The sequence below is a fragment of the Palaemon carinicauda genome, chromosome 22, assembly GCF_036898095.1.
Source record: "Palaemon carinicauda isolate YSFRI2023 chromosome 22, ASM3689809v2, whole genome shotgun sequence".
In the NCBI taxonomy this organism is placed as follows: Eukaryota; Metazoa; Arthropoda; class Malacostraca; order Decapoda; family Palaemonidae; genus Palaemon; species Palaemon carinicauda.
The window spans coordinates 61,353,750-61,363,749 of record NC_090746.1 but is presented as its reverse complement, the minus strand read 5'-3'; positions in this window follow the sequence as shown (position 1 = coordinate 61,363,749).

Sequence of the window (10,000 nt, the reverse complement as noted above, 5' to 3'; positions counted from 1 at the left end):
TATTAAAATTTTATTGAAGCTTTAGGCTGTTTTTTATACATTTAAGATTATGTTGAATATTTCCAAGATAGTATACGAGTGAGTTTCGGTGATTTAGGTAATCGATTCTCTTGGTGCCTAGGCTAAGTTGCTTATGGAGCCTTAGTATACTTTCTCATACTCCCCGGTTGCTTTCTTTTCTTCGGAGAAGTTATGCAATCCCTTTCCCTCTGTTTAAGCCTTGGGCTTATCCCTAAGTGGTTTATCTGAATTAACTTTCGATAAAACTATAAACTATACTGGGGTGTTACTGTACCTTCCTGTTCCAGTAAGTCTGGTTTCAGAGTGGGACAGAACAACAGAGTTTTTAGTCTGAGTCTGTGTTCGTCTGGCTTGGGGTAGAGTCTCCCTCGCTGGCCTGACACAGACATAGGAGGCTTAGCCTCCTTAGGTCACTACCGAAGGTTTCTGTACGAGATGATTCCTTCTTTTGTGATCTAGCAGACTAGTCCTTGTTGCTGTTCTCGGTGGGAGGATAAGATTCTTTCCCTGGGAGTAGCAACACCTTCCTTGCTTTGGTTCTTTGGGAGCTGGCAAGTATTGCTGGCCTCCCTCCTGGATCTCCCTTAGGCTAAGATGAGTTTCCTTGGCTGCGGGTGATCCTTCACTAAAGCAAGGTTGGTAGGACCCTCTTTTGTCCCTTTCCCCCTCTATCTCCGTAATGGCCTAGCCATTACAGTACTATACGTCATTCTACATCTGGACCTAGGATAGGTTAGGATGCGGAATTGACTCAGTCCTTTGCCGGCCGGCAGAGTCTGCCGGCCGGCAAGGGTCTTCTGCTTGAGTGCTGCCCGGACCTCCCTTGGTCCCTCATCCATGCCTGCCTGTGAGTCAGACGGCATTGGTCAGGAAGCCTGAATTAGATTCTCCCCTTCCTTATATGCACTCTTTCAGATTGCCGGGCTTGGAGGTTGTTTACGCTCTTATCCCGGCATCCATTCTGTTTTCTTCTAGTGCTGTACCCGACCCGGCTGCCGGCCTATGAGGCCGGCAGCCGGGCAGTCGTAGTCCTCTGGTTCTTTTGCTGCTGGCTGGCATCGGTTGTGTACCTTTGCCGGCCGGCTAATGTCAGCCCTTGTCTGCCGGTCGCCAAGAGTGTGGCCGGCAGCCGGGTGCTACCTTGTGTAGCCGACATTGGCTGTTGCCGGCCGGCAGTTACTGCCGGCCAGCAGTTACTGCCGGCCGGCACATGCATTTGAACCAGCGTTCTTCCGCCTTATAGTTGTTAAGTAGTATACTTTAAAGCTAGTTATGGTGTGTGCCAGCCGGCACATAACCTCCTCTACTGTACCAGTATTCTTCAGTATAACATATACTGTAAGAGGAAAACTATAGTATAAGTTTTGGTACAGCACTGTGTGTTCTAACACTTTTGTGTTGTCTTGCACAGCCCTTGGCTGTTGCCTTACAGATAAGAAAGTAAGTTCTTTCTTGTCTATTATCCAGGATTTTAAAATCATTGCTGAGGTGTGAGCTCCACCTGTTTCCTCTGGAAACTTTGCATTGGTTATTCTAGAAGAGATTAACCTTTCGATTTTATTATCTGGAAGGCTGCAGCAATTGGCTGTGAAGGAAACACAAGTGTGTGTCTTTCCTTTTTGAATTGTTATGCTAAACTGTGCATATCCAGTGATACATAGTTCACTTGATACTCATGGAAATTTTCTTCTCTTTGCAGGAGGTACGTCCGAAGTGCGGAAGTGCTTTCTGCAACGTCCACAGTAAGAACCTCTGCGGACATGGATTATGTAGGAGACACGCAGCATGCGCTGTCTCCAAAGGTGAGCTCCGGTATTGGGACCCCCAGGTATGTACCGTGTGTTCTAACCTGATTACTGAAGCTTTTGATTCCCCTAGGACAGCGGAATCAAGGGATATAGCAAGGGGGAAGTTTCGCACCTGGGTAAGGGGCTTCCAGAAGAACACCTCTGGACCTTATCTTCCAAGTGAGAAGATGAGGGCTTACCTTTTCCCTAGGGCATCAGCTGATGCAGTGATTCCCCAGCCTCAAGAGGAGATCCCCCCAGTTCAGATCCAGGTGGATGCTGAAGTGGCGGTCGCCTTGCAAGACATCCAGTTGGGCGACAGGATGCCAGACGTGTCCGAGCGTCTGGAGGAAGACCTCCTGGCAGGAGGCCAGGATGAAGTTCAAGCCCCAGACATCGTAGAGGAAGAAGCCAACGAGGTGTCAGCTGCTCCGGTTCTGATCCCTGAACCTATTCCCTCAACATCGTCCGCTCTCCCAATAGAGCTGGGACAGGCCCTCTCCTCCATTGTTGGAATGATCCAACAAATGCAGGAGAATATGGAGAAGGCGGCTGCAATGGAACTGCGGATGCAGGAGCTTGCAGCATCACGTGGGCCCCAGAAAAGGCTCAATGTGAAAGACCTTCCCTTGTGCTCAGATGCTAACCCGTGGAGTTATGCCGAGCACATGCCGATGACGACTGGAAAGATCGTCATGTCGGATAAGCTGGGTTCAGTTCCCCTTGAGGAAGTGGAATTCTGGCCCAGCAAAGGGTCATATCCGGACTGTTATGTCCGGTTGAGGAAGGAACCAGCTTCAAAGGAGAAGACAGAGCCGAAGGAGGTCATAGTGATGGACCATGCTAAAGCTCAAGCTTTGCTTTCATCTTCGATGAAAGAGAGGGGCTTCACAAACTCAAAAGTTACTGCATTGAGTACGAAGCTCCCTTCCTTTGTGTCCTCTCCTGCTAGAGCCTTCCCCTTTTTGCAGAAAGGGTTTGCGGCTTTATTAAAAGCAGTCGAGGTTGGCAAGCCTTGCCCCTCCCTGGAGGAGTGTAAACCCTTGTCGCTGGACCACAAGGACTGGAAGGACGTCCATCTTACCTTCTCAGTCGGGAAGTTGGAGGCTGATATTGCCGGACGTCAGTTCGGTGAGAACCTCCCTAAGCTGTCTTACTTTCTTTTGCGGAGAGAGCTCGAGACAAAAGAAAGAATGGCTGCCTCAATGTCTCTTCAGACCACTCTTGAGACGATGGCAAGTGACCCCAAGGTCCATGAAATGTTCATGGTAGTGGCCAAGATTCATCTGGCCACAGTGACGAAGGATCTTTACAGCTTTGTCAGGGCGAGGAGAGCTTGTAGGGAGTTCGTGTTCACCTCGGCTACGGTGAGGCACGAGCCAAGGAAACTAATCTCCTCCAACATTTGGGGCAAAGACCTTTTCCCTAGCGAATTGGTCAAAGAAGTTGTGGATAAGGCCGCCACGGAGAATAGAAATCTTCTCCAAAAGTGGGGCCTGTCTATCATGAGAAAGTCTTCCCTGGATGAGGGTCCCCAACCGAAGAGGAAGACTAAAAGGCCTAGGCTACCGTCTCGGCCAGCCAAGCCAGTTGAACAGTAACAGCAACAACAGTTGCTGATGCCTTCAGTGCCCCAGATGGTGGCACAAACCCCGACCACTTTCCAGTGGGTACCCCAGGCCGTGTCGACACAGTCCACGGTGTTCACCCCAACGTTCGAAGGGCAGTCTACTTCCTTTCGAGCAAAGCCTAGAGGAGCAGCCAGAGGCTCGTCTAGGAGCCCCTCAAGGGGAAGGGGATTCAGGGGTGGTCGCGGTCGGGGAGGCAAGACCTCAGGACGGCAGTCCAAGTGAGATGATGCTGGTAGGAGGGAGACTTCAGAATTTTTCGGGATCGGTGGACCTTCGATCCCTGGGCCCACAGCCTACTCTAGAACGGATTGGGCTGGAGCTGGTACAGCACTCCACCCCCATGCCCTCGGTTTTTTCCAACACTCCACCCCCGTTCTGGAGGAGTACGTTCAAGAACTGTTGGAGAAAAATGTGATCCGAAGGGTGAAGTCCATCAAATTCCAAGGGAGGCTGTTTTGTGTTCCTAAGAAAGACTCGGAAGAGCTCAGAGTCATTCTGGACTTGTCGCCACTCAACAAGTTCATAGTGAATTGCAAATTAAAGATGCTAACACTGCAACACATAAGGACCTTACTGCCCAAGAGGGCATATTCCGTCTCCACAGACTTGTCAGACGCCTATTGGCACGTTCCAATCAACCGTCGACTCTCCCCCTACCTAGGGTTCAAGCTACAATGAAGACTATACGCCTTCAGAGCCATGCCATTCAGGCTAAATATAGCCCCAAGGATTTTCACGAAGCTTGCGAGCGTAGCTCTCAAACAATTACGCCTAAAGGGAATTCAGGTAGTAGCCTACCTGGACGACTGGCTGGTGTGGGCAGCATCCGAGACAGAATGCTTGCAAGCTTCCAGTCAAGTGATCCAGTTCCTAGAGTATCTAGGCTTCAAGATCAACAGAAAAAAGTCTCGACTTTCTCCATCTCAAAAGTTCCAGTGGCTGGGAATCCACTGGGACTTAATGTCACATCGTTTCTCCATCCCGGCGAAGAAAAGGAAGGAGATAGCGGGTTCTGTCAAGAGACTTCTAGATTCCGAAAGGATATCAAGACGTGAACAGGAGAGGGTACTGGGCTCTCTCCAGTTTGCTTCGGTGACAGACCCAGTGCTAAGAGCACAGCTAAAGGATGCAACCGGAGTTTGGAGAAGTTATGCATCAAACGCGCGAAGAGATCTGAGAAGACCAGTTCCGCTTCGGCTACGTACTCTTCTCAGGCCTTGGTCCCAAGCCAGACATCTAAAGAAGTCGGTTCTTCTTCAGCCACCTCCCCCGTCGGTGACGATTCACTCAGACACCTCGAAGGAGGGACGGGGAGGTCACTCATCGGAAAAAAGTCCAGGGGACTTGGTCCAAGCTATTCAAGACCTTTCACATAAACTTTCTAGAAGCTATGGCAGTGTTCCTTACCTTAAAGAAAGTCTCCCCGCGTCACTCGATCCACATAAGGTTGGTGATGGACAGCGAGGTAGTTGTGAGATGCTTGAATCGACAAGGATCGAGGTCACCACCTCTCAACCAGGTGATGTTGGCCATCTTCCGATTGGCGGAGAAGAAGAAGTGGTACCTGTCGGCAGTTCACCTTCAAGGAGTCCGCAATGTGACAGCGGACACTCTATCCAGGTTCACACCGATAGAGTCGGAATGGTCCTTAGACGCAGGATCATTCTCCTTCATTCTGAACAAGTCCCAGAACTGCAGATAGACCTCTTTGCGACGAAAGTCAACAAGAAGTTGCCCCTGTACGTGTCCCCGTACGAGGACCCCTTAGCGAAAGCAGTGGACGCGATGTCCCTCGACTGGAACAGATGGTCCAGGATTTATCTGTTCCCTTCTCACAACCTTCTGTTGAGGGTCCTCAACAAACTGAGATCCTTCAAGGGGGTAGCGGCAATAGTGGCCCACAAGTGGCCGAACAGCGTGTGGTTCCCCCTGGCATTGGAACTACGGTTGAAGTTTTTACCGCTACCAGATCCAGTTCTGACCCAGCGAGTCCAGAAGTCGGCTGTCTGCGCTTCATTACAGAAAACTCGTACCCTGCAGCTCATGATTTTCTCTCTCTAGCGGTGAGAAAGCGTTTCGGGATTTCGAAAGCCAGCATAGACTTCCTAGAGGAATATAAGTGCAAATCTACTAGAAGATAATATGAGTCATCTTGGAGAAAATGGGTGGCCTTTGTCAAGGCAAAGAATCCGCAGGAGATCTCGACGGACTTCTGCTTATCTTTCTTCATCCACCTCCATAGTCAAGGGTTGGCAGCTAACATGATTTCGACGTGTAAGACTGCTTTGACAAGACCCATTCTATATGCCTTCCAGGTCGACCTCGCTAACGAGATCTTTAATAAAGCTCCGAAAGCCTGCGCTAGGCTCAGACCTTCAGCACCTCCAAAGTCCATTTCATGGTCTTTAGACAAAGTTCTTCATTTCACTTCTCTGTGGAGCAATGAGGAAGGTGCGTTAATGGATTTGACCCTAAAAAGTTATTTTCCTATTTCCACTCGCGTCCGGGGCCAGGGTTAGTGAGATTGTAGCCCTCTCGAGAGAGGGAGGTCGTGTTCAGTTCCCGGATGGGGGAGAACTGAACCTGTTTCCGGATCCTTTGTTTCTCACCAAGAATGAGTTACCCACCAACAGGTGGGGTCCCTGGAGAATCTGCCCTCTGAAAGGAGATGCATCTCTACGTCCAGTAGAATGCCTAAAGGTCTATCTTCATAGAACTTCAGACTTTTAGGGTGGTCAACTATTCAGGGGAGAAACATCAGGCTCAAATTTATCACTGAATCAACTCAGGGCGAAAATCGCATATTTTTATTCGCAGATCCGAGGAAAGTTGCTTCATCCTTAAATTTCCTTAATTGTATGGATTTTGAACATCTCCGTTCATACACTGGCTGGAAGTGTTCCAGAGTGTTCTTTCGCCACTATGCGAAGCAAGTGGAGCAACTAAAGAGTTCTGTGGTAGCAGTGGGTTGCGTCGTTAACCCTGCTGTTTAACTCTGCGAGGAACAGTGGTTTTAATTGGGACATTTAATTCCAGGGTGAGTGTGTAGTTACATTCTGTGCTACAAACTAAGTGAGGGCACTGAGGTGCCCACGTTGACTGTTCCACTTCCAAAGGTGAACCTATGATAAGTGCAGACATGTGTGCCGAGCGTTTCTAACGCTAATGTAACTGATTAGTAATACAGACTTTTCTGACCTTCATACCTCGGTATGTTAAAAGTGGCACTAATGTTTTTCTTTCAGATAAACAAGTTTCTGTTTACTATCAGACTTATGCTTAAAGTTTTGGTTATCCTCTTCTTATATATATATATATATATATATATAGAATTGTTGTTAACCTGTCTGTTTATTGTCTTTCAATAAACTTGTTCTTGAGAACCTTGCGTCTCCTTCACCTGTGTCAACTTATTGATATAATTGAGCATTCATTCTATGTATATTTATCTGGGATAATTCTAATAGATTGTTCCTGTATGCAAGCTATGTTGCATTGGTTTATGCTTTCCCTTAACGGGAGGACTCCGTCCCAGAAGGGGACGGTGGCGGTTTTACAAGTCTCCTCCTATGCGGATATAAACCTTTGTCCAATACAAGTATTGTGCGGAGAACTGGTCGATATTTCATATTGACGCAGTGGTTCTTTACAAACTATGCTTTACTTAATATAGGGTGAGACCACTATATTAGCTTGCCTGGTATTCATACATAGGTATATGTACTCTTCGAGACTTTTCCAGAGTCTAGTAGGACTCTTCCCTGTAGGGGGCAGGAAGCTCTAACATGGTTTATGGTTAGTTGAAAAGATGTATAACGGTAACATCTTAGGTCTCTAGGTCTAGTCGACCGGGAAAAATTACCTCCGGGGAGTACGGCACGTTCTGAGAATCCACAGATACAGTAATGCTCTGGTATACTTCCATCAGGACGACATGGCTTGAGCCCAAAAAACGGATTTTGAGCGAAGCGAAAAATCTATTTTTGGGTGAGATGGCCATGTCGTCCTGATGTACCCGCCCTTCCCTTTCTATGAAAGGGCTGTAGGACCCCCCCTACATACAGTATTTGTAGCACCTCGTGTACGCTACAAGGAATACAGATGGCGCCAGGATTGGCGCCAGGCACGCTTACGAAACTGGAGAATAGGGAGCCTTGGGAGCGGCTCCCCCTTTTTCTTTCCCGTTTTCGTTTCTTGCCAATTGACCCCTCGATACGTAATCTCTGTTTGTTGTGCAGATTGCCATGTGGCGTGTCAAGAATACGTCCTCTGATATGTCGCGATATCCCTTTCATTAGGGATTTTCGCTCCAGGAGTTAGAATTCTGGTACCTCAAGGTAAATTCTCTGGGAATATCGCCGTAGTTGTAATATACCCTAGGAAGCTACCCTATAGGAACTTCCATCAGGACGACATGGCCATCTCACCCAAAAATAGATTTTTCGCTTCGCTCAAAATCCGTTATATATATATATATATATATATATATATATATATATATATATACATATATATATATATATATATATATATATATATATATATATATATATATATATGTATATATATATATATATATATATATATATATATATATATATATATATATATATATATATATATATATTTGGACAAGGTAAAGACGACTGGCGAAATATAACTGAGGCCCTTTACGTCAATAAGCGTAGGAGGAGATGATAGGCTATATATATATATATATATATATATATATATATATATATATATGTATATGTATATATATATATATATATATATATATATATATATATATATATATATATATATATCTCATCATCATCATCATCATCATCTCATCCTACGCCTATTTTTCGCCAGTCGTCTCTATCTTGAGCTTTGAAATCAAAAACTTCTCTATTATTCATCTAATTTACGCTTCATAGTCCTCAATCTTGTAGGCCCTGGTCTTCCAACTCTTCTAGGACCTTGTTGAGCATGTATCCATGTTTGTGTATATATATATATATATATATATATATATATATATATATATATACATATGCAAATATATATATATATATATATATATATATATATATATATATATATATATATATAGGCTATATGGGGATAACTTGACGTGATGAAATGTTAGTGTATCGCCATGATGAACAGAAAAGCTCTACTAGTCAGGGCCACCCATAATAGGTGGGTTTCCTGTGAGCAATCACAGTAAAGTCTCCCACCATCACTAATCCGCAATAACCAGGGCGGGCATGACAATGAACATATCTGAGGAGTTTGTCCTACAGTTTACTAGAAACGGTTGCATTTGCTGTTGTTATATACTGTATATGCTGTATATATACAGCATATCTATGTATATATTTGTTCACATATATCAAATATATAATATATATATACATATATATATATATATATATATATATATATATTTATATATATATATGTATATATATAATATATGCAGATATATGTATACACATTATTATTATTATTATTATTATTATTATTATTATTACTTGCTTAGCTACAACCCTATTTGGAAAAGCAGGATGCTATAAGCCCAGAGGTTCCAACAGGGAAAATAGTCCAATGAAAAAAGGAAATAGGGAAAAATAAAATATTTTAAGAATAGTAACAACAATAAAATAACTATTTCCTGTATACAGTAAACTATAAAAACTTTAACAAAACAAGAGGAAGAGAAATAAGACAAAGTAGTGTGCCCGAGTGTACCCTCAAGCAAGGGAACTCTAACCCAAGACAGTGGAAGGGCATGGTACAGGGACTATTGACACTACGAAAGACTAGAGAACAATGGTTTGATTTTGGAGTGTCTTTCTCATAGAAGATCTGCTTATCATAGCTAGAGATTCTTCTACCTTTACCAAGAGGAAACTGACCACTGAACAATTACAGTGCAGTAGTTAACCCCTTGAGGGAAAAATAATTGTCTGGAGATCTTAGTGTTGTCAGGTGTATGAGGTCAGAGGAGAATCTGTAAAGAATAGGCCAGACTATTCAGTGTATATGTAGGCAGAGAGAAAATAAACCGTAACCAGAAAGAAGGATCCAATGTAGTACTGTCTGGCCAGTCAAAGGACCCCATAACTCTCTAGCGGTAGTATGTCAACGGATGTCTGATGCCTTGGCCAACCTATATATATATATATATATATATATATATATATATATATATATATATATATATATATATGTATGTATGTATGTATATATACATATATATGTATATATATATATACATATATATGTATATATATATATATATATATATATGTGTGTGTATATATATATATATATATATATATATATATATATATATATATATATGTGTGTGTGTGTGTGTGTATATTTATAAACACATTTACTCATTGTTAAGTAAAGAAGTATTCAACGCATTCACTTCCTCGTATGAGTGCGTAGGTGTCAACCTACCTTTATGGTACGTTGACACATAAAAATAAAAATACGTATCATTTACATAAAAATATATATGATTACAAAAGACTGATTGACAGAAAATATGGTTATTTATAA